This window comes from Cinclus cinclus, chromosome 14 (assembly GCF_963662255.1).
Source record: "Cinclus cinclus chromosome 14, bCinCin1.1, whole genome shotgun sequence".
NCBI classification, from domain to species: Eukaryota; Metazoa; Chordata; class Aves; order Passeriformes; family Cinclidae; genus Cinclus; species Cinclus cinclus.
Window position 1 is genome coordinate 11,312,696 of NC_085059.1, and position 24,430 is coordinate 11,337,125.

Consider the following 24,430-nt stretch of genomic DNA (forward strand, 5'->3'; position numbering starts at 1 on the left):
CAAGATTTGAAATGGTTTTTCTATAAGAATGAATGACCTCCATGTGGAGCCACAGACATGTGCTTATTGGAATCAGGTTTGGTAATTACACTGCCCCATTGAAAAGTAAGAAGTGCATCTTAAACACTCCTATCTCCAAGGAAAAGTATAGATTTGGGATTTAGAATTGATGTGACAGTTAAATCACAGAAACATTTATGTTGGAAAATACCTCCAAGATCATTAAGTCCAAACTTTGAATTCTTACAAAAGAAACCCCTGGCTTCCACATGGCTGAACAAAGTTAGGGATGCTTTAGCAGACTGTGCAATAGTATTAATTAGTAGAGGTTAAACATTTGAGGAAAGAGAATTGTCTTAGCCAGTTCAGCTGCAGGTGTCAATTGATTCTATCAATTACGTTTACCTTGTAAAATAATTAAGTTTTAAAAGTCTGCAAAAATACTCCATTTTACTCACATCTTCTTTGTGAAAGGATCATTAAGATTTGAGACACCAAGACCTGAGGCTGGTTGAGACCTTGCAGTAAAGCTAACAGCCTTAAGGTGTCTTTCAAATGTGGGCAAGAAATTATGAGAGGTCATATGCTCAAATTATATTATATGCTAGTATTGCTCAAATTATTTACAAGTTTCTCTTTTCTCTGTCACTCTTTCTGCTTGTACTGTGCTATGCTTGTACTGCTTCTATGCAAGAACAGGGAGAAACTTCACATTGAACTTTTACTCTTTAAGACTCTCTAGAGTAACATTTATTCTCAAGTAACCTTGCTTTGCCTGCTCCCCCATCATTATCTCCTCTCTTACCCCTGGAAATAGGAAAGCAACATCTCAAGAAAAACTTGTAATACTCTTAAAACATCCTGTGAAAGGATGTGATTTAAGAGCCTTATACACTGATCAAATTTAAACATGCTGGGCTGGCCAGAAGTGAATTATTTTTGGAAAATAATAAGCCTATCATGGTCCTTCCCTGGTAGGAATTAGAGCATTTTCCAAGACATTTCCACCACTTTTACACTTGCCTGGTCCCACACTCCCAAAAAGCTGCTACCTCTTCAACACATCAGCTTGATATCCCAGCCAAGCGTAGAAATTGCACCATCTCCAAATATCTCCTCTTTCCCTTCCCATTCTCACACTATTTACCTCTTTCTCTCCTCCTCTGCATCTCTTTCTAGTAAAGCTTCTGAAAATGAAGAGCAACAACCAGGCCGCTAAATTGGTGAAATGAAGTCTTTACTAATTTTAAATGTTTTGGTTTTGCCTTTACTGGGCTTTATTCTGATAGAAAAATCTAGATCAGTTTTTGTCACCATAGCAAATAGCATTCTAGTTTGAAAATCCACACTAGGATAAGCTGTCCTTATCAGATAAAAACACATTCTCATAGTGACTTTTGACTGTCTGTACCACTTATCTTAAAATCCAATTGAGAAAGCACTTTCTTCATAAGCAAAAGTTTCAATCACCAGGACCAGAGACCTCTGCAAAGGTGTGGTCAGAGCTGCTGGCTGGGCAGTGGGACCTGCTGTCAGGGGTTTAGAAGGGAATTCAGACAACCCTTCAGTTAAAGTGCAAAGCTGCTATTGCATTTCATACTGAAAATATTCATATAAAACACTTTACCAAGTGATTTTTTCTTAGTTAGTATAGTTATTCCCAAACTGATTGCACAAGAAAGTACTTTGCCACGTCGGTAAACTCCTGTACATATTGTCAGATTATTTTTCAAACTGATAATGGGAAAGGCTTCTCCTTATTTCCCTGCCATCTGATGGGAATCATCCCAGAACATCACTAGGGAAAGCCATGCAAAACCCCCCAAGAAGGATGCAGAGTGAACTAGAGATGCACATAATTATAGAAACATTTGCAGAAATATGCAACAGCAAAAAGCAGCAACTAATCCCACAAAATCCTCTGAGAGAACAGGAAGATTTTTTTCTCTCTAAAATGTGACAATGAAAAAAATTCCCAGATGCTCCACCAGATGAACTCATCTTGTTTCAAAGTTTATAATCAAATATGTTAAATGCATCAGTCCACTTTCAAGATTAGTGATAATGATCTTAAATTTCTAATAGAGCCCTTCATCCACTGGGATTTGATGTGAGCTTACATAGGCACTCCAGGACTGCTGCAGTTACCTGTAGCTTGAGATGTAGCAGCTGTTTAATGTCACTGCATATGATGTAAACAACACACTGTTGTACAGAATAAGTAAAGGATACTGTGTTTGTTTTGCATGGCCTGGTTTTTGGGAGCAAGGGTCTACAGAGGCGGCTTCTGTGAGAAGCTGCTCGAAGCTTCCACCATGTCAGGTAGAGCCGATCTCTGATGGACATGCTGCAACGAGAGAGGCTGCTAACGCCTCTATGAAAACATATTGAAAAAGAAAAATCAAAATGAAGTGAGACGTGGAGATTCAGTAGCCTAGTCCAGCCAGTGAGCCAGCCTTAGCCAAGGTCAGCCCTAGGCTTTGGAGAACCCCACCCCAAGTTCAGAGACATTGTTTTTTGAAGTTACAGCTACAGTTTGTCCGCAAAGGATCACAGGGGTTATTATGTTAATATGGGTTACATGTACGTCTGTTATTGGTTAGAATGTTTCTAGAATGATCATTACTAGGCTATGTAAGTTGTAGTCCCCCGTTGTTCAGGGTCTTTGTGTGCCTACATTCAGGAGCGTCCATGCTGTTGCATAATAAAGAACCCTCAGATTTCACAAAAGACCCATCCCTGCTCTTCATTTCTGCAGCTGACCAGTCACATTAGTGCCTGTCCCCGCAGGCAGTGGGCAGTGTGGCACGACAGAGACACACACAATTTTTCATCGAGTCAGAGAAGAGGAGGAAGTGAGAACATGTGAGGAAAACAACATGGAGACACCAAGGTGAATGGAGAAGGAGGGGGAGGAGCTGTTCCAGGCACCAGAGCTGATATTCCCCTGCAGGCCATGGTGAGACCATGGTGAAGCAGCTGTGCCCCTGCAGCCCATGGGGATCCATGGGGGATGCAGAGTTCTACCTGCAACCCCTGGGGAAGGTGTCCATGCCACAGCAGGTGGATGCCTAGAGGAGGCTGTGACCCAGTGGAGAGAGGGCCCTGCTTCCAGGCTGGAACAGCTGTCCTTGGAGGGCTGCACCCCATGGAAGAGTGACCCAGGCTGCAGCAGTTGTGGGAGGACTGTGTGCCTATGGGGGAATTCACATTGCAGCAGTTTTGGCAGGACTGCTGCTTGTGAGAGTGGACCCACACTGGAGAAGTTCACAGGGAACTGTTTCCCATGGGAGGGACTCCACAGCATAGCCAGGGAAGGACTCCTTCCCAGAGCAGCAGAAGAAAACCTCAGGTGACAACCTGACTAAAACCCCCATGCCCTATCCTCCTGCACTTATTTTACTTCTCATTATCCTCCTCTGATTCTGATAACAATAAATTCATTTTGTACCTTTGAGTTGAGCCTGTTTTGCCCTGAAGTGTTTTCTCCCAGTTCTTATCTTAACTCATGAACCCTTTGTTAATTTTTTTTCTCTCCTTTGCCCAGCTGTGGCAGGGGAGGGTGAGTGAGCAGCTTTTGTGGGTGCCTGGTGTTCGGTCAGTGTCAAACCGCAACAGTCTTCTTGGTGGAGAATTGTGGGCCATCATGAGGACTTTGATATAAAGATATTAATTGGGAGAAATAATGGGCAAAACAAGTATTCAATCATATTAAGTAGAATTATAGTAGGAAATTGTACCATAACTGCAGTGAAGGGTCTAGGACTGGATTTTTGTGTAATTTGTCTTTTGTGTTCTGTGCTGTGATTATTGTTGGATCTGGTGTGGAGAATTTTTTTCCTTCTGTTTAGTTTAGTTGCTTGTGTTGTTCTAAGTGAAGATTGTGTCTTTAATGTGGTTTTGATGATAATTCCTAAATATGTTATCAGTGTCAAACCACAATAGACACTCAGAGTAAGGATGTTAGAGGAAAGCCTCCCTCAGCCCTTCCCTTTTCCATAGAAGAGGTCAAGAAAAGAAAAAAGGATGTTATGCATCACTAGAAGAGAAGAAAACCACAAGGACCCGCAGCATTTTATATCTGTTGGGAAGCACATGCAGCATTTGAGGCAAAGACCTGAAATTGCAGCTTTCCAGACCCAACACAAGAACCACAGAGTGGAACAGAGCTCCAGCATCCACTGGCTGGGCAGCAGCACCAACTCCTTGACTTAGTCACAGGAAAGAGCTGAACTGGCACATGTTCAAATGGGCTGTAAACAAATCCAGTGTCATGGCTGACCACTTGAAAAGATCCCCCGACCTTTCGACCATGCTGGCTTTCTTCATTTCCAAAGAGAACAGCTGTGATCAGAGAAGCTACTGTAGAGCAAAAGAACTGGCATTAAAGTGTTCAAGAAAATTTCCTCACCTCTGGACATAGCCCTGCAGGGTCATGGCAGGACAGGTCACCAAATATAGACTGTCACTATGGGATGAATGGAAAAACAGCATCACCCCTCAAGAACATCCTGCAAACCAGCCTTGAACTCTAATTTACAAACAAGACCTTTGATTTCTGCTCTCAAGTGTAGCCCTTGAGCTTTATCACAGGTAACTGGAGATGGCAGAAGAGAAGCCATTTAACCTCTTCATCTTTAAATCATGAGGAGTCAGCAGAAAGTGGCAACATAGAGAAAAGCCAGGGAGTTGTTGGAGCTACAGCATGAAATAAAGTGAAAAAGGAAGCCTTATGATTGATTTTAATAGGTTTTAAATTAAGCTCTTCAAACTGGAGAGCAGAACTGAAGAGATAACACAGATGAACAGACTGAATGTTACCACTACAGGTGATATTACTAATTCCCAATAAAAAATTGTAGTCAAGGGCATGTCTGAATACTGTGATGGAGGTACAAAAGTGGGAGATGTATTGTAGTTATTCAGTTCTGCATTCTTTACTTTATTCTTTTTTATAAAGATAAGCTCAAGCCACAGAAATTGTTGAAGGGCTTTGACTTTCCTTAGACACCTGCAAGTCTTCGTACACTTTCCAAAGAAATATTCCCAGAAAAATAAGTGTTGCTTGCTGCTAACATTCTGGGCTGAAGGCTTAGCATGGCACACAGCCACTCTCCTCATCACAGTTTGAGGCCTAACTAATCAATAACAGGTTCTTAATGCCAATGTATTCAGACCAGCAGTTTGTTTTTAAAATGAAGTTACTGAAACAAAACAAAACATTGCCTAAATCAAATTAGCTGCACTAGCAGTAAATAATTGAAGTAATAAACTAGTTCATAAATGGAGAACATAATTTATTTTACCACCATGTATAGCAACATCAATACTGCAGCAAGATGGAGTGCAGGGAGCTAAGGCAGTTTTGCATCCACACACAAGCAGCACAATAGCAAAATGATTTGATACATATAGAAATCAAATCCAAGCAGTAATAGAGAATTTTGGAAGAATAAGTAGTTGCTGAGAGGCAGATAACTGGCTCAAGCAGGGAGACACTGTGTATGTGAAATATATTTTGCAAGGCTGAAGGAGAGATAAGGACAGAGCAGGATGAGTTATTTGTAGTAAAATCTTCACTAGCTCTAGATAAAGCACTGTGCTCATGATCTGTTCTTGCTGATGCCACCGTGTGCCCTTTCCTGTGTTCCCCATGACCACAGACAAATCTGTAAAGGCTTCAGTCTTCTCTCACCTCCTACAGATAAGCAACCAGGAGCAAAACACAGGAAACTCAGTACTGAAAATGGGATGTGCTGGTGGGTTGCTGCCATGCCTTCCTGGTTCAATCATTACTCAATTTACACTAAATGCATGCACAAGTTCCTGCACTCCCAGGATTTGGGGTCGCTTGGTTTAACTGAATAGAGGATCACAGATGGCCATGAAATAAAGATTTTGTTTTCTGTCTGAATGTATTAGAACAAGGCAAATGTGCATACCCATATTCTTTCATGACTCTGGATCAGATAGACACACATCTGCTTTTCTTTTACTAAAGAAAAACCTTTCAGGACGAGTAAGATCTGTTCAAATAATGAAATACAAAACTGAAGAGATTTTACAAGTGTCAGCTGCAGAGTATTGCTCCAGTACTACAGTATTAACAAAGCCTGGCTCTATTCAAAGAAAGTAGTCACAAAATACCAGGATAACAGTTATCTCATGCTGTGGCAATGTTTATTTGTTTTTAAAGGAGCTAAGTGAAGCCCTTGCAATCTCATCTTTCTCTCAATGGAAAGCACTGCCTTCTCCAGAGAGAGCTCTAAGAAGCTGTTTTGAAGAGCTGTGTATTACAAAGTCATTGAAGGCTGGTCCATAGCACAGAAACATCTAACCAAAATAATTCAGCACAGCTAAACAGAGCAGTCTTACCCCCTCTGACAGCAGAGTTCTCTAAAGACAATTCACCTCCAGCATCCTTAGTGCTACTTGTTAAAGGTAGGGAGGGTATCTTAAAGGGGCACAGTGATGTCTGACAGACAGAGGGGTGCTGGTCTGGGAGGTGGTGGCTGGGATGTCAAATTCTGTTACTTTTTCTTTCCCTTTAAGCTTGCCCTTGCTACAAGAGAAGCTCTGAACACAAACATCACAAAGATTCTCTTTCAAAACGTGCTCAAGCTATAACACAAACCAGACATTTCATCGTTATTCACTGCACACAGCCACATCCCTCTGTATGTTCTGTATGATCTCTCCAGCTGTCAACAAAACAGGAGACCAAGCAGCTAAAGGCCAAATTTGCAAACACAGCCAAGCACACAAGTCCCACTGCTGCCGCCAGAGACACGGAGTGAGCAGCACAGTCTGAGGGGGAGTGAAGGCAGCTTAGCAAGCAGATCTGCCCCACAGCAATTCTGCAGGGTCACGGGAAGGAGGCCATGACTTCCAGGGAAATTTGGGACAGAAGGACAGTTTTTCATACAGAAGTGAGGCCAGCAATACCCTGTGGACCAGAGCACACAGCAAGCTTCCAACATTGAAAGAACACAAGTATCTGTCTGTTGTGGCATGCCATGCTAAAATGCCCTGTGTTTCCCTTCAGAATGCACCTAAGAATGTCAAGCTTTATTCTTTTGAGTTCTTCAACAGGAGAATCACTAGCTCCAAATATGCACACAGAAAAAGCACTAGAAAGCACCAGCAGCTGCCTGGCAAATCATTTCTGCAGAAAGCAAACCCATCTGCTAGCATCCTGGAAGTCACTGCCTTACCTCCATGAATAACTAAGTCAATCAGGTTTTAGGCTGGTAAAGCAGACTAGACCTGGGGCTTTTGCCTTCCCAAGTACTTGCTTCCTTTTGTTCCACTCACCTCTCTCTCACCCTTTCTAATCGTTACAGGATAGAATTTGAGATCTTCCTCATCTTCCTGTACTTCCCTCCTAGTTTTTCTCCCTAGAGCAAGCAGAGTCCCTGGCAGCCTTTCAATTTTGCTGCTGTTTTCATGGGGGATCCCATCAACTTTCCTTTAGCCATTAAGTTTTCCTCACAGAGAAATTTTGAAGTTCTTTCCGAAGAGACTTGAAGAATCCCTTTCCCTGCCCACCCACACATGATGCAGTATTGCAGAGCAAGCCCAGCGGGAACTAGAGACATTTCAATGAGGTTCCCAAAGATATAATGTCCCCGTATAATTTTATATGTAACATCTGACAGTACCAGGTACACTTTGGCCTGAACTATGTTGCAGAAAAGAGCCCTACTGGATAAGGGGTCAGAGAAGCACAGCAGATGATGCCTTCACCAAGCACAGAGGTCCCCCCACTAGGCTTCTGATGGGCAAATCGTGCTCCTGCCATATGTCTTTCCTTCTACACATCCATCAATAGGGGACAAGAGTCTGAGTGACAGCCTTCCTGTCTTAGTAACCTAAGTAAGAGAGAGATGACCTGCATACCTTGAAAGGGATGCTGCTGAGGAATATTCAAACCTTACACATCAATACCGGGCAAGTTCTGACCCAATTATCACAGTGGCTCCCCACCCCCTCAGTAATTTTAGCAGGTTTCTGTACCTGGCTCTATCACTGATCCACAAAGTGTCATCAACTGAACCTCGGCAGAAAGCAAAGTACATTGCTGACACACACAGATTTATTTTAAAGAGACCAATATACTTCAATCACCCCACGCAACATTTCTAAGTTTACACAGTGTTATCCCCATTTCACACATGAGAAAGGTTACTTGCTATGATTAAGATAACACAGTGACTTTTGGGGTAAAAACCCAACAGTCAATTGAATTCAATATAAAATGCCGAAATCCATCTGAGAACATACATATAGTCCACATAAACAAAGAATTCCTCTTGTTTTCAAAATTATGTGACTATGAGCTAAATTATTGCTTCATCCAAGTCACTCAGGTATCAGACTCAAGATAGTCAAGATAGATCCTAGGGTGTCCAAACCCATGAAGGCCAAACAACAGGTTTATCAGTTACACCCTGATTTGCCAAAGTAAAGCAACTTATTGCTGAAATAATGTACACAAACCCAGTAAATCCATACACTCAGTGCAAGCAGGGCTGATACATGATAAAGCATTGGAGCACCAGCATTCCAGAGGAGCCAGCAACTCCCTGCTGCTCTTCCCAATGCTATGCCTGCTTTTCCACTTACAGCTTGATGGTTGACTGATATTACCTTTCCTTTACACCTCCCTCACTGAAATCACAACAAAGGCAGAAAATAACAACTGAATGAGGTTTTCATACAGAGAAACTACTGAGACTAACTAAACTCCAGTAATCAACATGACCTTTAGTCACTCTCAAAAAATTTCTTCTTTGCTTCTGCTACTGGGAGTACCAGAATAGATGGAGCCTCTTGGGCACCAAGAGAGTCTAGCTCATGGTATTCTGGTTTGCTTCCTCAAAAGCTTTAGTAAGACATGACATGTCAGGGATGGGGTCTTGGCTCATGGCCTTCAGTGATCAGCCACTTTGCTGTGCTTCTAATCTTAAAAACTAAATACAAACAACAGCAAAAAACAGCAGCAGAAGAATACTCCTTCCTGTACATTTTCCTTTTCCAGGTGATACGCTAAAAACGTGCTCCACATTAGTCCCACCTAGGGAGGAAAGCTTTCCTCTTGCCATGCAAAAAACCCTCACTTTTTTTGACAAATAATGATCCAATTACATAAATAACTGTGGGACTGCTTATCTCACTAATACCAGCCCATCTCACTCAGAGGGTCACATCTTTCTTGCAAACTAAGAGATAGCAATTACAGAAGGAAATGCTAAAAGCTGTGCTCCAATGTTGCAGGATATTCTGCTACTGAAGTTTCTTTCCTTTTTTCCTATACAAGCACACAATTTTACTTATTTAGAGCTCAGAGTCAATAGAGTCGGATCAGCAACATGACAGACTGCCACTGTCAGGCAGCAAGACCTAAAGGATTCACTAACACTCTGTAAGGAAAAAAGCACATCGTGACTATCAGATTAGAGAATATTGACACTTGTGACAGTATTAGAAAGTTAAATGTTATGATAATTACTTTTTGCTGATTTTATCTCTGAAAATCACACCAGCTTTAGTGATGCTTGCATTCCAGTGAACTCTAGTTCTATGGGGCTTTTCTTATCAGAGGATGCAGAAGAACGGAATCTTGAGGGGAAAAATGCATCACTGAAGAAGTGATCATTACTTTTTAACTTCTTCTATCAGAGTTAATTCCTGTTAAATCCTGACCGAGGTCTCAGTGCAAGAAACAAGAATTGCAGCTAAAACCCTCACCTCTCAGTACCAGCTGGCAGACTGGCCAGCCTGGCAGCATGCACGGGCAGAGAGCTGGGATCTGGATATGCAGCATCACACCCTGAATCTGCTCCATGAATTTTAATTTCTAATAACCTAACTCCCAAATAAGGTCTATCTCTGGGCAAAATAACACCCCAGACAGCTAATACAGAAACTGTGCCACACACTGGGCATTTAGCTGCAATCCCCATACTGTCATCCACACAAAGCACAGAAACAGAGAAATGTTTAGGCTGGAAAACATCCCTAAGATCACTGAGTACAACTATTGATCCAGCACTGCCAAACCTACAACTAACCATGTCTCCAAGTGTCACATCTACATGCCTTTTAAATCTTTCCATGAGAATGTGGGCTCCACCACTGCCCTGGGCAGCCTGTGCCAGGGCTTGGCAACCCTTCCAGTGAAGAAATTTTTCCTAATATCCAATCTACACCATCTCATATAACAGCATGAAGACAGCAGCACTCCTTATGGCACACATTATCCCTGCATAGATGGGAACCTTGGTCCCACTCTCAAGAGGACAGAATGAACTTATAGCAGGACTGTAGGGGACACTCACAGCAGGGTGGCCCCACCCAACAACAAGAAGAAAATTCCAAAATAACAAATATAAATTGTAAGCTAGAAGGTATATAAAGGAAAAAGGAAATATACCCATCTCAGACTCCATTGTCATTACCCCCCATTACAGTGTACCTGCAAAGTATTTGCTGGCAAATCACACTCAGTTACCTAAGTCCTATAGTCAGTTGGCATCACAGGAAACACTCTCCAAAGTTATCCCTTTTTTCCCATCAAAAGAAAAGACAAAAAAACAAAAAAAAACCCACAAAAACAAAACAAAACAAAAAAACAACTAACAAACAAAAACCACCAAAAAAGAAAAAAATTAAAACAACCCCCAAGGAGATAAGAATGGGAGACCTGAAAGCTGTTTTTATCTTAATAGCTGGCAAACACACATCATTAGATACTGATAGCAAGTAAAAAGACTGTGTTTACACTAACTTTAAAACCAGAAAATTCTGTTTAAGTATAAGGGGAGTTAATTCACTATCTGACAGTTGCAAGTAACATTCTAGACCTGATGAACAGTCCCTATGCTCAACAGCTTCCCACATTTCCTTTTCTCTCCACTGGCCTAGTAAAAGATACTTCTTTACCCTACAAACCATGACCTTCATATTCTAATGCCTGATAAATTAGCAGCACAGAAACCAGATTTTTATCTGACCTTAAAAAATAAAGCTTGTGTGTTCTCTCAAGGACTAAATGAATCTTGTTAAACAAAACCCAATCCACTGGCTTTAGAAAACTTTGCCTGTAGCTCATGAGTATGTTCCTGGAAACCTCAGACCTTCCTTTTGTGATATGGCATTGCCTGTAGGAAAACAGGGATAGTACCAGCAATTTTTACAGTAGCTAAAAAGAAATACTAACATAAGTGGCATTTGTTGGAAATAACACTTATTTTTACTACAGCACGTGTAGCATCAAGTAGTGAGGAATTTGTTTCATTGAAGATCTAGACAATGCTTAGCTTCATCTCTGTTCATAAAGAGGCAAAATCTGAACTCATCCCTTCTTACCAGAAGTAAAAATACAAGAAAAAAACAAAACAAACAAAAAAGCTTTGTTGCATTTAAGTCAGCAAAAATCCAAGTTTTAATAATTATTAGCTCATCTTACCTTATTCTTGCTCAAATACATTTTACCTATAAGTAATGCTAGAGGGTGCCTGTTTACATGTTGGAGATGAGATTTTGCGAGTGAGCTAAAAACATCTAGTTTGGGGTTGGGTTTCTGCCTGTTTATTTCAATTGCAAACCCAACAAAGCAATTCTGACCAACCCCTTCTAACTATTTAATGACCTAAAGCCCTTGGAGCCACCAAAGATGTGCAGACCCCTCACCGCAGCAGTGACTAATCAGCATGGGTCAGCACACAGCTTGAGAGAGCTCCCAGGAACACTGCAGTGCCAGGTTAATGCCTGGATTCAATGATCCTAGAGGCTTTTTCCAACCTTACCAATTCCATATTTCAGTGGTCACATTCTCCTCCAAGCCTTTCCCCAAAAGCTACATCCACTCCTCCAGCTGCTGAGGAGAATTTTAAGCCAACAAAGGAGTGCTTGTTTGTGCTAAAAAAGAGATTTAATGACTAAATTAAATAAGTGCACTATGCTTAGCTCCCAACGACAAAACAGCTGGATATTAATGGCTCTCCTGCTGGAGCTGGCTCTCTCTGGAGAGCTGTGCTCACACCAGCCGTGTGCTGATCAGCACACATCAGCAACGGGGGCACGCACGCACTGAGCTGTGCGCCCCCTCCCCGCTCCTCCCTGTCTCCAGTTAGCTTCCTGAAAGGAATTGTTCTGCTGTTTTGACACAAATCCTTTTGTCTCCTGGGAATACGCTGGAAGAACAAACCATAGGTTTGGTTTAAGGAAGGTCTGAAAATTATTGCTACAAAATCAGGAAAGTGAAATTGAAACTTCACTGGTAGAGGACCGAGTCAAAATCAGCTCCTGGAGGCAAAGGAAATGATTTTCATCATGTTCCAGTTGCTAAATGAGTACAATGAAAGATGTTTCAGTTATGTAATTCCAAACAGTAATTGCTGTGACATTTGAAACTGAAAATAATCGCACAGGTTTCCCAAACAGAGAGAAATCCATGTCTGCACAGTGGTGTTCAGCAAGGCCAGCAGTGCTGTTCTCCCAACAAGAACAGCCTCTCACCCTCCAGTGAACAAAACAGCATCCTGAGAAATAATCACATTAGAGCATCTGCCTGTTGGAAAGGCAGAGGGGTGAAAGGAAAGACAGAGGGCTGTAATTATTGTTCCTGTTTCAGAATACTAGTGGGTGCTCAGTTAAAGATGTTGGAATGATGATAGGATCATCTAATCAGAGCCAACACAGCTCAGATGTGATAAACAAGGCCTGATGAACATGCTTCCTCTGAAGAGGGAACTGCAATGCCCAACACACAGATCAGGCAGGACTTGTTCTGGTGATGTTATTTATATTGGGTGAACATTAAAAGAGTGAAAGAGTCATTCTCAGCATTGTCTCACAGTCAAACAGAAATTTTCTTGACATTTACTCAGAGCCATTACTTCCACCAGCACCTCCACACTTCCTAGGACATGTTAGGATGATCCAGTGATAATACAAACTCTTCGACTCACCAAAAATGATCACTTAGCACTCTCTCTAATCCAGCTGACCTGTTTGGAACACACTTAGAAGTGTCATCCAAATGCAAATCTCCCCATGTAGGAAGCATTTGTTATACATCCAAAAGGAAAAGAGTCTTTCTGCCGTCTCTGCTCCTTTACTGCTACCTTTGTGAAGACAGCTCTAATTGGGACACCTTGTAGTACTGAAGAGCAGTCAGGGTTTTCTGGACAATTTAATGTACTGGTAAGGGCTTCGACTTAATCCACATGCTCTGCCTTAAAGTAAAGAGTTGCTCCTTACTGGTCTTGAAACCCCCAGCCCACTAGAAGCTGTTACAGTCCTATATCCAGCACACACACTGGAGCCCTGGCTGGCCAGTTCACCATCATGAAAGCAAAACCCATCCAGCTTGGTTTTACAAGCATGTAAAAACCTGTACTTCTCTCCAACTTTCCTATCACTCCAGCTGCTTGTTCCAAAATCAGCATCACAAACAGGTACACTAGTCCAGCCACCTGAACCAGCAAGAGCCCCTCTCTGACATACCCACTCAGGGTCTCATCCTGTCTCCTACTGAGGGTCTCTGCTTAAAGTATCATGACAGAGTTAGGAGAATGTGCTTCTTTATTCATCAGAATTTTCTGTGGGTCACACAGTTATTTAATCATTGCACATCAAGTGTTCAGATATGGCTTGGATCCCAACTCCTGCATACCAGGGAAATTCCATCAGCATATTGGGTTGCACACACAGGCATCTCACAGGCTGGGATATCTGCTCAAACCACAGCCAGCCTCTCATTTCACAAACTGGTGTTTTCCCATGAAAATGTCTCTGGCAATGGATCATCTCTCACTGACATTGGTGCCAACAGAGTTGGACCCGTTGATAACAGCAGAGAAGCTGCACAGGCTGCTTCCAATTTCTGGCTTCACTGATTCTATTTCCCAGGGAATAAGAGTTGCCACAATGTTGATTCTGTTAAAAGCAGCTGATGAACTTCTGTATTTAACAGGCAATAGGAGCTCAAATCTAAATATGACTATAATATAATTTATGGAAAACTAATAATTTTTGAAAAACAAGTATAGGTAAAGAAGAAATAATTCTATGGAATAAAATCTAACTTCAATAATGGAGAAAAATTATTCTTTAAAGCATTCAGATATGAAAAATAAAGAAAAAAGATCCTATTATAAGCAATTCATATAATAGAATTTCAATGGGAAAAGCAAAACAACTAGAAGCAGGGGCACTGCATGCCACTGTCACCTATTCTGCAGTTGCAACAAGAAACTAAATTTAACTTGTAAGAAGTGACATTTTGAAAAATTTCCATATCTGCAGATGGAAAACACAACACTTTTTTCTTGTATTTTATATTTTCCAAGCTAGAGCATAATTTGATGCTATTATCTGCTGGCCGAGCAAGATAGATTTCAACCCTTGCAACAACTATTGTGCACACAAACCCCAGGAACAGATGCATTGATAACAAAGCTGGTCCCCCGTGCTGAACAAATTTAAAAGCCAAAAATCTAACTCATGCCTTTGGAAGGAATCAGCTTGTGAAGTCTATTGGTCCAGAATCACTTTTCACATATGCCAGTTTCATCCTGGTAAAACATATTTCAGGTATCACAAAACTCATCCAGTAACGAGTCAAATAGTTTTACACTCAATTAGGAAAAGCATCTGGGTCAATATTCAGTCCTAATGACTGTAACATCATTGGAGACACTTTATCACACAGAACTCAGAAGTTCAGTAGAAAGAAAACACACCTTAACCTCACTAAAACTGAGAGAGTAAACAGAATGACAACAATACATACCACCTATTGCCACCTATGAGGGAGAGGCAAGGATAATAATGAAGAGGAGATGGGGACAAAAATACGAGGATCATTCTCATGCTACTTCATAAATACACAGTGCCCATTATGTTATATGCAAAACAAAAAACCTGTCTAATATTCTTCAAAAGTTCTCATCAAACACAATCATCAGCAAGGCATGGATAAATAACTCCTGTCTCATGACAAACAAGGAAATATTTATGAAAGTCTATTAAACTTGGATAACTGAGACATTGGAGCACTTGCAGAGTGGCCAATCAGCTCTGCTGACTAAATACATATTTATAAATGCTTTACCTCTTTTATTTACCCAATTGACCAAAATGGCTTATTCATTCTGTTCTGGTTTTATTTGGGTCTATCAAGTACAATAAATGTGTAGTTAGATGCATAATAAAAACTCCTTTAGAAAAGTAATTACATTATCTTACACAGAGCGGATTTTTTTTCCCAAGCACCAAGAACAACTGGACCATTTCACAGGCTCTTAAGTTCTTATTAAAAAATATACTGAAACATGCTAATTACTGAAATGAAATCTTGCTTAGAAAGTAAAGTCCAAAAGAACCATTTATACACAAAGCAGAACCCCCTGAAAACCACTAACTTAAGCAGAGTATTTGCTATGGCAGCAGCCAGAGACATGGCTATAGCACCAAGCACCTGAATGGTTCATTCTTCACATCCTATTAGGAAAAAAATTTTCCCTGAGAGGGTAGTGAGGCCCTGGCACCCAGGTTGTCCAGAGAAGCTGTGGCTGTCCCATCCATGGAAGTGTTCAAGGCCAGCTTGGACATGACTTGAAGCAACCCGGAATAGTGGACAGCATCCCTGACCATGGCAGAGGGCTGTAATGAAATAACCTTTAAAGTCCCTTCCAATACAAACCATTCTGGGATTCTATGATTCTGCCAGTTTTGGCTAGAGCAGGATGTTGTGCAAGAATATAACAGCCCCACAGTTAAGAACTGCAAGGATCACTGATGGTCTCAGTCAGTACCCTGGTCACCTCCAGGAGAGGCCACCAGAACTCCCTTAGAGCCTCCCCCGCCATAAAACAGCACCCCTAGCTGGGCTGACCCAGTGACAGGCTCAACAACTCCATCTGCCACAGGCCAAGGCCATGACCACCTGGGAGTAAGTACCTGAACTAAGACAGAACCAAGAGGGTCATTCCTCTCTTATTTTTAGCTCATATTTGAGTTGAAGCTCAAGTAATATTAATCTAATTGCTCTGCTTTACAGTTAAAGCTCAGTTTGGGAGGAAATGGCATGTTGAAACCTATTAAGTCTGAAATTGAAAATACACCATTCTCTTACACATATTAGGTAGACTAGTAGCATATTCAAAAATCATTACTCAAAAATCTGACTGGACCCAGAAGCGATCCTGCACTTTGGGTGTTTTGTCTCCAAGTCCAAGTCGACTCTTTTTCTGACATCTAAGACATGCTGGATAAACTGATTTGTTGCAGAGTGTTTGCAGATTACATTATATTGCCATTATCAGAAACATCTGCTGCCAGTTTCTTATTCAGCTGTTACAAATGAGTTTATGTTATTGCTGGTCTGAAAACTCTGGGTTTACAGTGCATTTGCACCTTTCAATATCATGTGCATTCATCACACGTCTGCTCCGTATGAGAGGGGCCTCCACACCGTGCAATGCTCTCCATTACAACAGCATTTCACCAGAGTTATGTGGCTGGACACAAAAGTAGAATTTCATAGAAAGAACCATGCATCACTGAAAACAACCAAAAAATTAAATCCAACATGACTTCAAACCTCACTGTGTATTTCAAACTGGCTGCTGCTTATGACACTTAAGAAAAGACCATTTATCTGAAAATACATCATCCTATTCATAAAGACACGTTCTCAGAAGACCAGGGCAAACCAGTCCTGCTTTACAGCTCTGGGTCAACTGGAAAAAAGTGCTTTAGTGAGGATGAAGATGCAGCCAAAAGAAGGTTCGTAGGACAAAGCAACATCTTCCAAAAGACTGCCAGATTAGATGGAAAAAGTAGAGAAGCTTGTGGAGTCAAGGGATGACAGAAGCCAACAGCACAAGCGGCTTTTTCATCTACCAAATCAGCAGTTTGTTCTGATTTCAGAAGGAAAAAGAGATGCTTTCAGGCACATCCAACTTCAGCACTCTGCACTGGGGAGACCTATTTATGATGTATAGTGGTATGGAATACATATATTTATTTTGTATCTCCCTGTAAGTCCTCAAAAGGCCTCAAGATTTCTGGCTCATCTCCAACTCCTCCCTCTTCCCACACTGGGAACTGAAGTCTGTCCACTTCCTAAACTCGTCTACAAGCTCCTTGATCCAACCTGCTGCTGGGAAACAGTTTCCTGATTTCCTGCCACTTGAAATTTTTACTTCAGGTCCTTCAGATGCATCAATCTGCTGCTCTAGCAGCAGATTTACTTACTAAACATTCATGCTCATTCTACCATGAAGAGAATTCATTCCTCCTCCTGCCCCAAAATATTCAACTACAGAAACTGATGGATCCATTTACAAGAACCTTAACTCTGCAATACCACTCTGTTTCCACCAGTCAGAGAGCTGGGCATGCAAGGGGTTTGCTATGCCTATGGCAAAGCTGAGCTAAACCACAGCTGCATTCACATTTTCAGAAGTAATCCACCTCCGTGAACAGCTATTTGTCAGCCAAATGTGAACACCAGGACCAGCTCTGTTTGGTTCAGGAGCTGCTCAGAAACTCCCTGGCTAAGCTGCAATTCTCTGCTCTTCATCCCAGACACATGCACAGTATGGACAGCAATAATAAGACTTCCCAGGACCATTCATATTTCTGTTTAACTTACTACTGCGCCTAACACTGGCTAAAGTGTTGATAATTTGATGTTCTTTCCCCTCCACATGCTTTTACTCCCTCTTTTGAATCCTGCCACTTAAAAGCATGAAATATGCCAAGTTATAATTAAACACCACTGCTGATAGATGTGTGGGAGCAAACAACTTTGCCCCTTCCCAACTAGAGCTAGGCTGTTCAAGTAGGATAAAGCACAAAAAAAAAGCTGAGAAACTGTGGTTTCATAAGATTGGAAACACAGGCACTAAACATCAGACTAACGTCTTGATGTAAATATCCTTCCCTGGGTAACAGATTTCAAATCATATATTATCAATGAATGGCAAAGCCAGAGATAAAAACCTTTCCACAAAAATAAAGCAGCTAAGACAGGACGAGACAAAAAACTTTGTCTGAAGTGAAGACTGAGTTATTGTTGAAACCAATATAACAAACATGGAAAATATTCCAACTTGTGATTCAACAAAACAGGTATTTTTAGTATAAAAGCTGTCCTTCAGACTTTGGAGGAATGTCCTGAAATACAGACAGCATGCTTCTGAGCACCCAACTCTGTACAGCGCATATACATAAAAATATTTACTTTCATGTCAGATCTGGATGTAACTGGGATAGCCAGACAACCAAAATTCTGGGGGTACAGTTGCTTCTAAAGAGCAACACAGGCACAGGTACTGATTTTTGGTGGGCTTTGACCAAGTCATAAGGAAAACAGATTTTCCGGATTCCAGTAACAGGAAAAAAACAACATAATGATAAATTAATAGGTGATTTACTACAAAAGTAATTGTGGCTGACCACTTTGTGTTTGTGTTCCTGAAGGATTTCAGGAAAGCAACTTCTCATTCCTGCCAATTTTGGAGAGCCTGTCATCTTCCATGGAGAGGCAAAAATTTGAAGAGGGCAAAAAGAAAGGAGGAAGTAAATAGAATTTCTGAAGGGCATTACTGTTTTATAACCATGAGTCACTTCTTCATGTAGGGCATTGTGGTGGTTTGTATTAATTTCTTTTTTTTTTTTTTTTTTTAAGGAAGGAAAGGAACTAGTATGGAAATAACTCCCCGTAAGGACCTTGGCAGCTTCCTTTAGACCCAACCAAAAAAACCCAATCAGTGTCTAATTTTTAACACATACTGACAATGTTATTACACCCAATGAAAAAGTTAACGAGCCTTTGTGAACACAAAGGCGAATAGGTAAAGACAAAGCCCAGGAAGTCACTTTTCTTTCCGCCCTGAGTACAGGTGACAGGCTGACCAGGCCGCAGGGCCGGCCCAGGCCTGGCGGGGGCCGCGCCGGACGCGTTCCCCCTTCCAGCACGGCCGGGCTGAAACGCTGCCCTGCTAACAAATAGCTGGCATTGAGGCCAGGGAAGCTGCGGGAGCAGCCCTGGACAAAAGCCAGAAAACAGCGATGGAGTAGCCAGAGCGGTCACTGTAAGCAGCTCCCACCCGCGCCCGGCAGGGAGCACGCGACCGTCCGCAGGCCCGGGCAGGATCTTCACTCTGTCACGGAACAGATGAGACTTGCAGACCTTTCATCCCCTCTTGAGTGAAAGAAAAAGAGATGAAGACACGCACAGAAACAGCATTAAGATACCAAGGTCAGGAAGAAGGAAGTCAGGTCCCACTTGAGGGAGGGGATGGATGAGGAGATGTCTTGGACTGAAATTCTCTTGTAAGCTATGGAGAAGATATGATGGATAAATCAGACTTTTTTTTTTCCCCTGTAACTCATATAATGCCTATGGGGTGGTGGAGCATTCACAATGTAGACATCAGCAAAGGCATTCATGCTAAAGTAAGCACATGTTGAAGTATGTGTGATCTCATGAGAAGTTTGAACAGAGAGAGAGACAGCGATGCCCTTTGCCCCCAGGGATGAAGAGAAGATCTCTGTCCCCAGAGTTGATTTCAGAGTTAGATGAAGAGAACTTTGCTCTGAACTGCTCATCCTTAAAATAAAACCCCATGAGTTGACACGGCCCATAAATCCAGCAGTGGGACAACTGAAAAAAATGGGAGGGATTTCACAATTGCAGATTTCCTGGGTGGCTTGCTATTTGTGGAAATTGAAACCACAAGAGAACTATTTCTTGTGGAAAAGTCTCCATACACTGAACACAGAGACCCCTCTCCCTAAGCTAATTGGAGAAAGACTATTCTAGAGATGGTAAACTGACTGATTTGTTTCTGTACATTGTCAGTGTGAAAGAAAAAAAGGGTATGGGGGGAAGAGAAAGTGTTCTGAGGGTTTTATTCTGATTATTATTATTCAATTATGTTAATAAAGTTTTCTTTATACCCTTCAAAGTTTATGCCTGCTTTGCTCCTCCTCCTAATCCTATCTCACAGCAGGAAATGAGTAAATAATTCTAGTGGGTGCACTGGCAATTTGGCCAGCATTAAACCCACCACATAAATCAGTGCGTTGGCTGGGAAACCTTAAATTGGCAAATCAAAACATGAAAATGGTGTTTCTACCCAGTTACTGAAACCACTACAGACATAAAAATTAATGTCAAGTGGAGAATGAATCTACCACTGCTGATTGATGCAGAGATTTTTCAGTAAAACTCTGGCAATTTGGGAAAGCTCAGTGTATACTATATTCTATTCCTCTGTATTGTGATTAGGAATCACAGTGTAACAATGAGGATTGTGCATTTGTAATAAATATGTACAAATAGGACATCCACAACACAGAGCTTGTTGAAAACTTCAAAGAAATTTTAACTCAAACCAGTTATTTAAAGTTTGTATCTTTATGGCAGCGTGCTGTCATCTGTCTGAATAAATCTAGAGTTGCATCTCATTTAGTAAGATTATATGGTCAGAGCAGAAGCAATTTGCTTGAACATTTCTTGGCTGAATGGTTCCAAAAGCATCTTTTGACACTAATTTGTTGAACAAATGATTGTGAACCACATAAAAACAAATTAAAAGTTTTAAGTTCTTGGGTTAGATTCTCTCTTGGGTTAGCTGGTAAAAAGCAAAGGTGGTCCATTAATTCAGCAGAGTTTGGTTATTTCTGTCTGCTGAACACCTGATTCTTTATGCTAAATGTGACTATACATATGCTTGGGCATAGTTCTACTCAGGAGACAATTTGTTCTAGTACTCAGCATCCTTCAGTACCCCACAGTGCAAACTGAAATGGGAACACTTGTCAGCTCCAGAATATGCAGAGATTAGTTCCTGCATTCTTGCCACTAAAATAACTGGGGAAACCACTGGAGGCTCTGTTCTGCCAGACATGGGGAATTTAACAGACACAAATACACATGGCTTTAACACATATAAGTTGTATGGTGCAATTTACAGCAACAGGTAAGTATTATGCATTCATGTATAAGCATTACACAGGGAAAAGTCACCAATCTTTAAAATTAAACCCTGCCACTGTCCAGCCTAGTCTGCACATGCTTTCTATAAACTTCGTCCTGCGTTTCCAACAATCTAACATACACCCTCCAGTCTCCCAGCTTCCTGCACAAGGTCTTCTCGTCAGATTACACAGATTTTTTCAGAAGAAATTCTCCCCTGTGAGGGTGGTGAGACACTGACCCAGAGAAGCTGGGGCTACCCCGTCTCTGGAAGTACTCAAGGCCAGGTTAGACAGAGCTTGGAGCAACCTGGGATAGCAGAAGGTGTCCCTGCCCATTACAGGGGGTGGAACTTCCAACCATTCCAACTTCCAATGAAGTGCCATTCTGGCACTTCATCCTTTTCACTACTCTCTTCATCCTTTTCACTAAATGCCTGCTATGTCCACCTGATCCACACAAACTGCTGCTTTTCCCAGCTCCCTACTCCTGTTTTGCTCTTCCCCATCTGCTCTCCTGCAATATTGCATTGCCTGGGACAGTGGACAGGAGTGTGCATGTTATTCATCTTTTGGCTCCATTCCCCTTTCCTATGCATTAAGGGCAGGAAAACTATGGAAATTTAACACAGAAATGGGAAAAGAGAAAAGAGTCAGTTGGTGAAAAAAGATCTGCCTGCCCAAACATGCCCTATGGTTTTAGTTCAACAGAGCAATATGGAGGGCTGGTATTCAAATCCTGTGCTTGTTTATCACACGATGGGGTTTCTTGAGTTTGCATTTTGAGGTTTTTTGGCTAGTTGGGAGTTTGTTTGTTTTCAAAGCACAGCACAAAACCTGGCACCCTACCCCACTGCATGTGCACAACACAGATTGATACCACAGTGGGTCATACACGTGACCAACTTGGAGACAAATTTCAAGTGAATTCAGTAAAATACTCCTGCAGCTTCTAATGAAATCCCAGATTAAGTTTTTTTATTAAAATATTTTTAGTCAAAAAGGGAAATATTTGCACACCAGATAGGTATCCCAGGAACAAAACAGTTCTGCAGCTGTTTCCATTTCATTTAATAAGAAAATCAGTCTCCAAACATCACTGAGAGGTGGCTGAAAATTGCAGTCAGGGAAGCATCTCTCCTCCATACCACAGCAATTAAAAGAACACGCAATTACTGCTGATCTCATGCCACAGAAGTCAAAGGAAACCATTCATTGACTGTAATGGGCTTTGGAGCACATTCAAAGTTTCTCCAGCATATGAAATCCAGACACTTTGGAAACCAAAAGCCTTCCAGTTTAACTACACTGATCCACAACCCAAAAAAGGAAAAAAGTGTTTTCATGCTCAACAACAATCAAGGCTTTGCTCCCTTTGAAAGAAAAGTGTCTGCTCTAAATCTAAAGGATTCAAAGCTTTTGTCCCAAAATAAAGAAAAATTCTGAAAAGTCTAAACCAGGATTGCCCCTCCTTTCACCAAAAGCTCTTTTTCTAATTGTCTTGGATCATCCATAAGCCTGGTATAATAAAAGCAAATACAGAGTAAGTCTGCTGAGCTCCCCCATTTATGGGTGCTTCTATGAGATATTTTTTAGTTTTTCGGCTTTTTAAGAGAAAGCCAAAATTTCTACCAAGAGAACAGAACAAGGATAAACCTTCAACCCCCAAACTCCTCCAATCATCTCATTTCTTCAGGTAAAAACCATTCTCTGCAAAATTTACCATTTTTAGGGGAAAAAGGCTTGCATCTTAGAGTCACCTCACACCATATCACAGAATTTACATGAAATCCTTTGGTGTGCATAATAAGCATTCTAACCTTCCTGATATTTTCCTTACACCAAATAATATCTTCTCTGTGCACATTTTAGTACTGAAGAGGTTTCTGAAGGAGCCTTTAGTCGAATTATTTTACAGGCACTATTGAGGGATAACTCCAGAGAGGAAGATACTTTAAACAACTTTAAACATTGCTGAAAATCCCCACGGAGCTCTGGAAATCCACAGGCTTTTGTGATCAAGAGGTATTTACCATGTTTGTTAACATTTTCTTGACTTCTGAGGAGTTTGCAGTTCTTCAGACAGACTTGATAATCCACATATTGCCTTGCTGGGCATAAGCCAAATTTGTCCATCATTTTTAGTCCCTCAGTTGCCATCCCCTTCACTCCAGCCATAGATCTAAGAAGCTTCCAACAGAGAAGTCCATTACATTGAATTCACTTCTGAAATAAATTATGGTTTTACCCCTCAAAATAAAAGTTAAGTCTTACCCATCCTCTTCAAGCAATGACCAATCAGCCTCACTTAGCCTGGAAATTTGATGTCTTGAGGCACTGATCTCCAAATTCCATTATTGTTCTGAAGTAAGACTCTCCAAGCACGTGATCTGTAAACTCAATCCTGATTTCAAAAATTGCTGTCCCTAAGCTCTCATATGTGTTGGTTACTGTGATTGGGAAGAAAGCTTTGGAAAAACAGAACTCATCTGAAAAAGGACTAGAGGTACACCCACAATACTGGATTCAGTCTCAGTGTCTATAATGATCTGTACCACAAACTACAGCCAGAGCATGCCTGAAATGTGTCCAGTGTCCACAATATCAAGATGCTTTTCTGCATCTCAAAGCAGCCTTGACACACCCAAGAGCCATCCTCAGTTTGAGACTGAGGGAAGTACAATAGAACTGGATTTCTTTATGAAGAGTGGCAGAAGTTTGATCAAATACACACATGCACTGGATATCTAAATGGAATAGATTTCACCTTTAGCAATAGCTGTATTTTTAATTAATTCAATCCTCTCTGCTGCCTCAGCCTCATAGAAGAAAAAAACCACATAAACACAACCACAAAAAAATAGATTTGCCCAAATGACAAGTACCCTTGGACCTGACCTTCTTTGATTATGCAGTAAAACATTGGTAGTTACAACCTCTTCCCAATATTCAGGATGCCTGAAGCAATTCAAGAAGCTGCTGGAAGGGAACAGGGAATGCATTAATCCATTGAACAGGAGAGTGCCACCTGCTTCACATTCTACCAAGACAGATGAATATAGCAACTGCCTGATCCAGAAAACATCTGCTGAACAAAATCAAAATTAATGATAACCAGAATGAGCTCTTTGATGGCCAATCCTCCCTCAGCTGCCAGGAGCCATCAAAGAGCCACTCCTGCCAGAAGCCAACTAGTTACTGAGGCAGCAAAGTTCCCAGGAGCAGGAGCTGATCTCAGAGCATCAATGCACCTTTGCACAGAGCTGAGGTGTGCTGAGGCATGGAAAGCCTTGTCTGCACCTTTTTCTCCCTCAAATTCTCCAGGTTTTGAGTTTATCACAGAATGTTTCGGGTTAGAAAGGACCTTAAGATTCATCCAGTTCCAAACCCCTACCAGGCCTTCCACTATTCCAGGTTGCTCCAAGCCCCC

At 41.4% G+C, this 24,430-nt stretch overlaps 1 protein-coding gene across 1 annotated transcript in view; it reads right to left on the bottom strand.

Moving 5' to 3' along the window:
- Positions 1-24,430, bottom strand: part of FSTL4 (follistatin like 4) — a 210,344-nt gene that overhangs the window by 174,565 nt on the left and 11,349 nt on the right. The window lies entirely within an intron of this gene.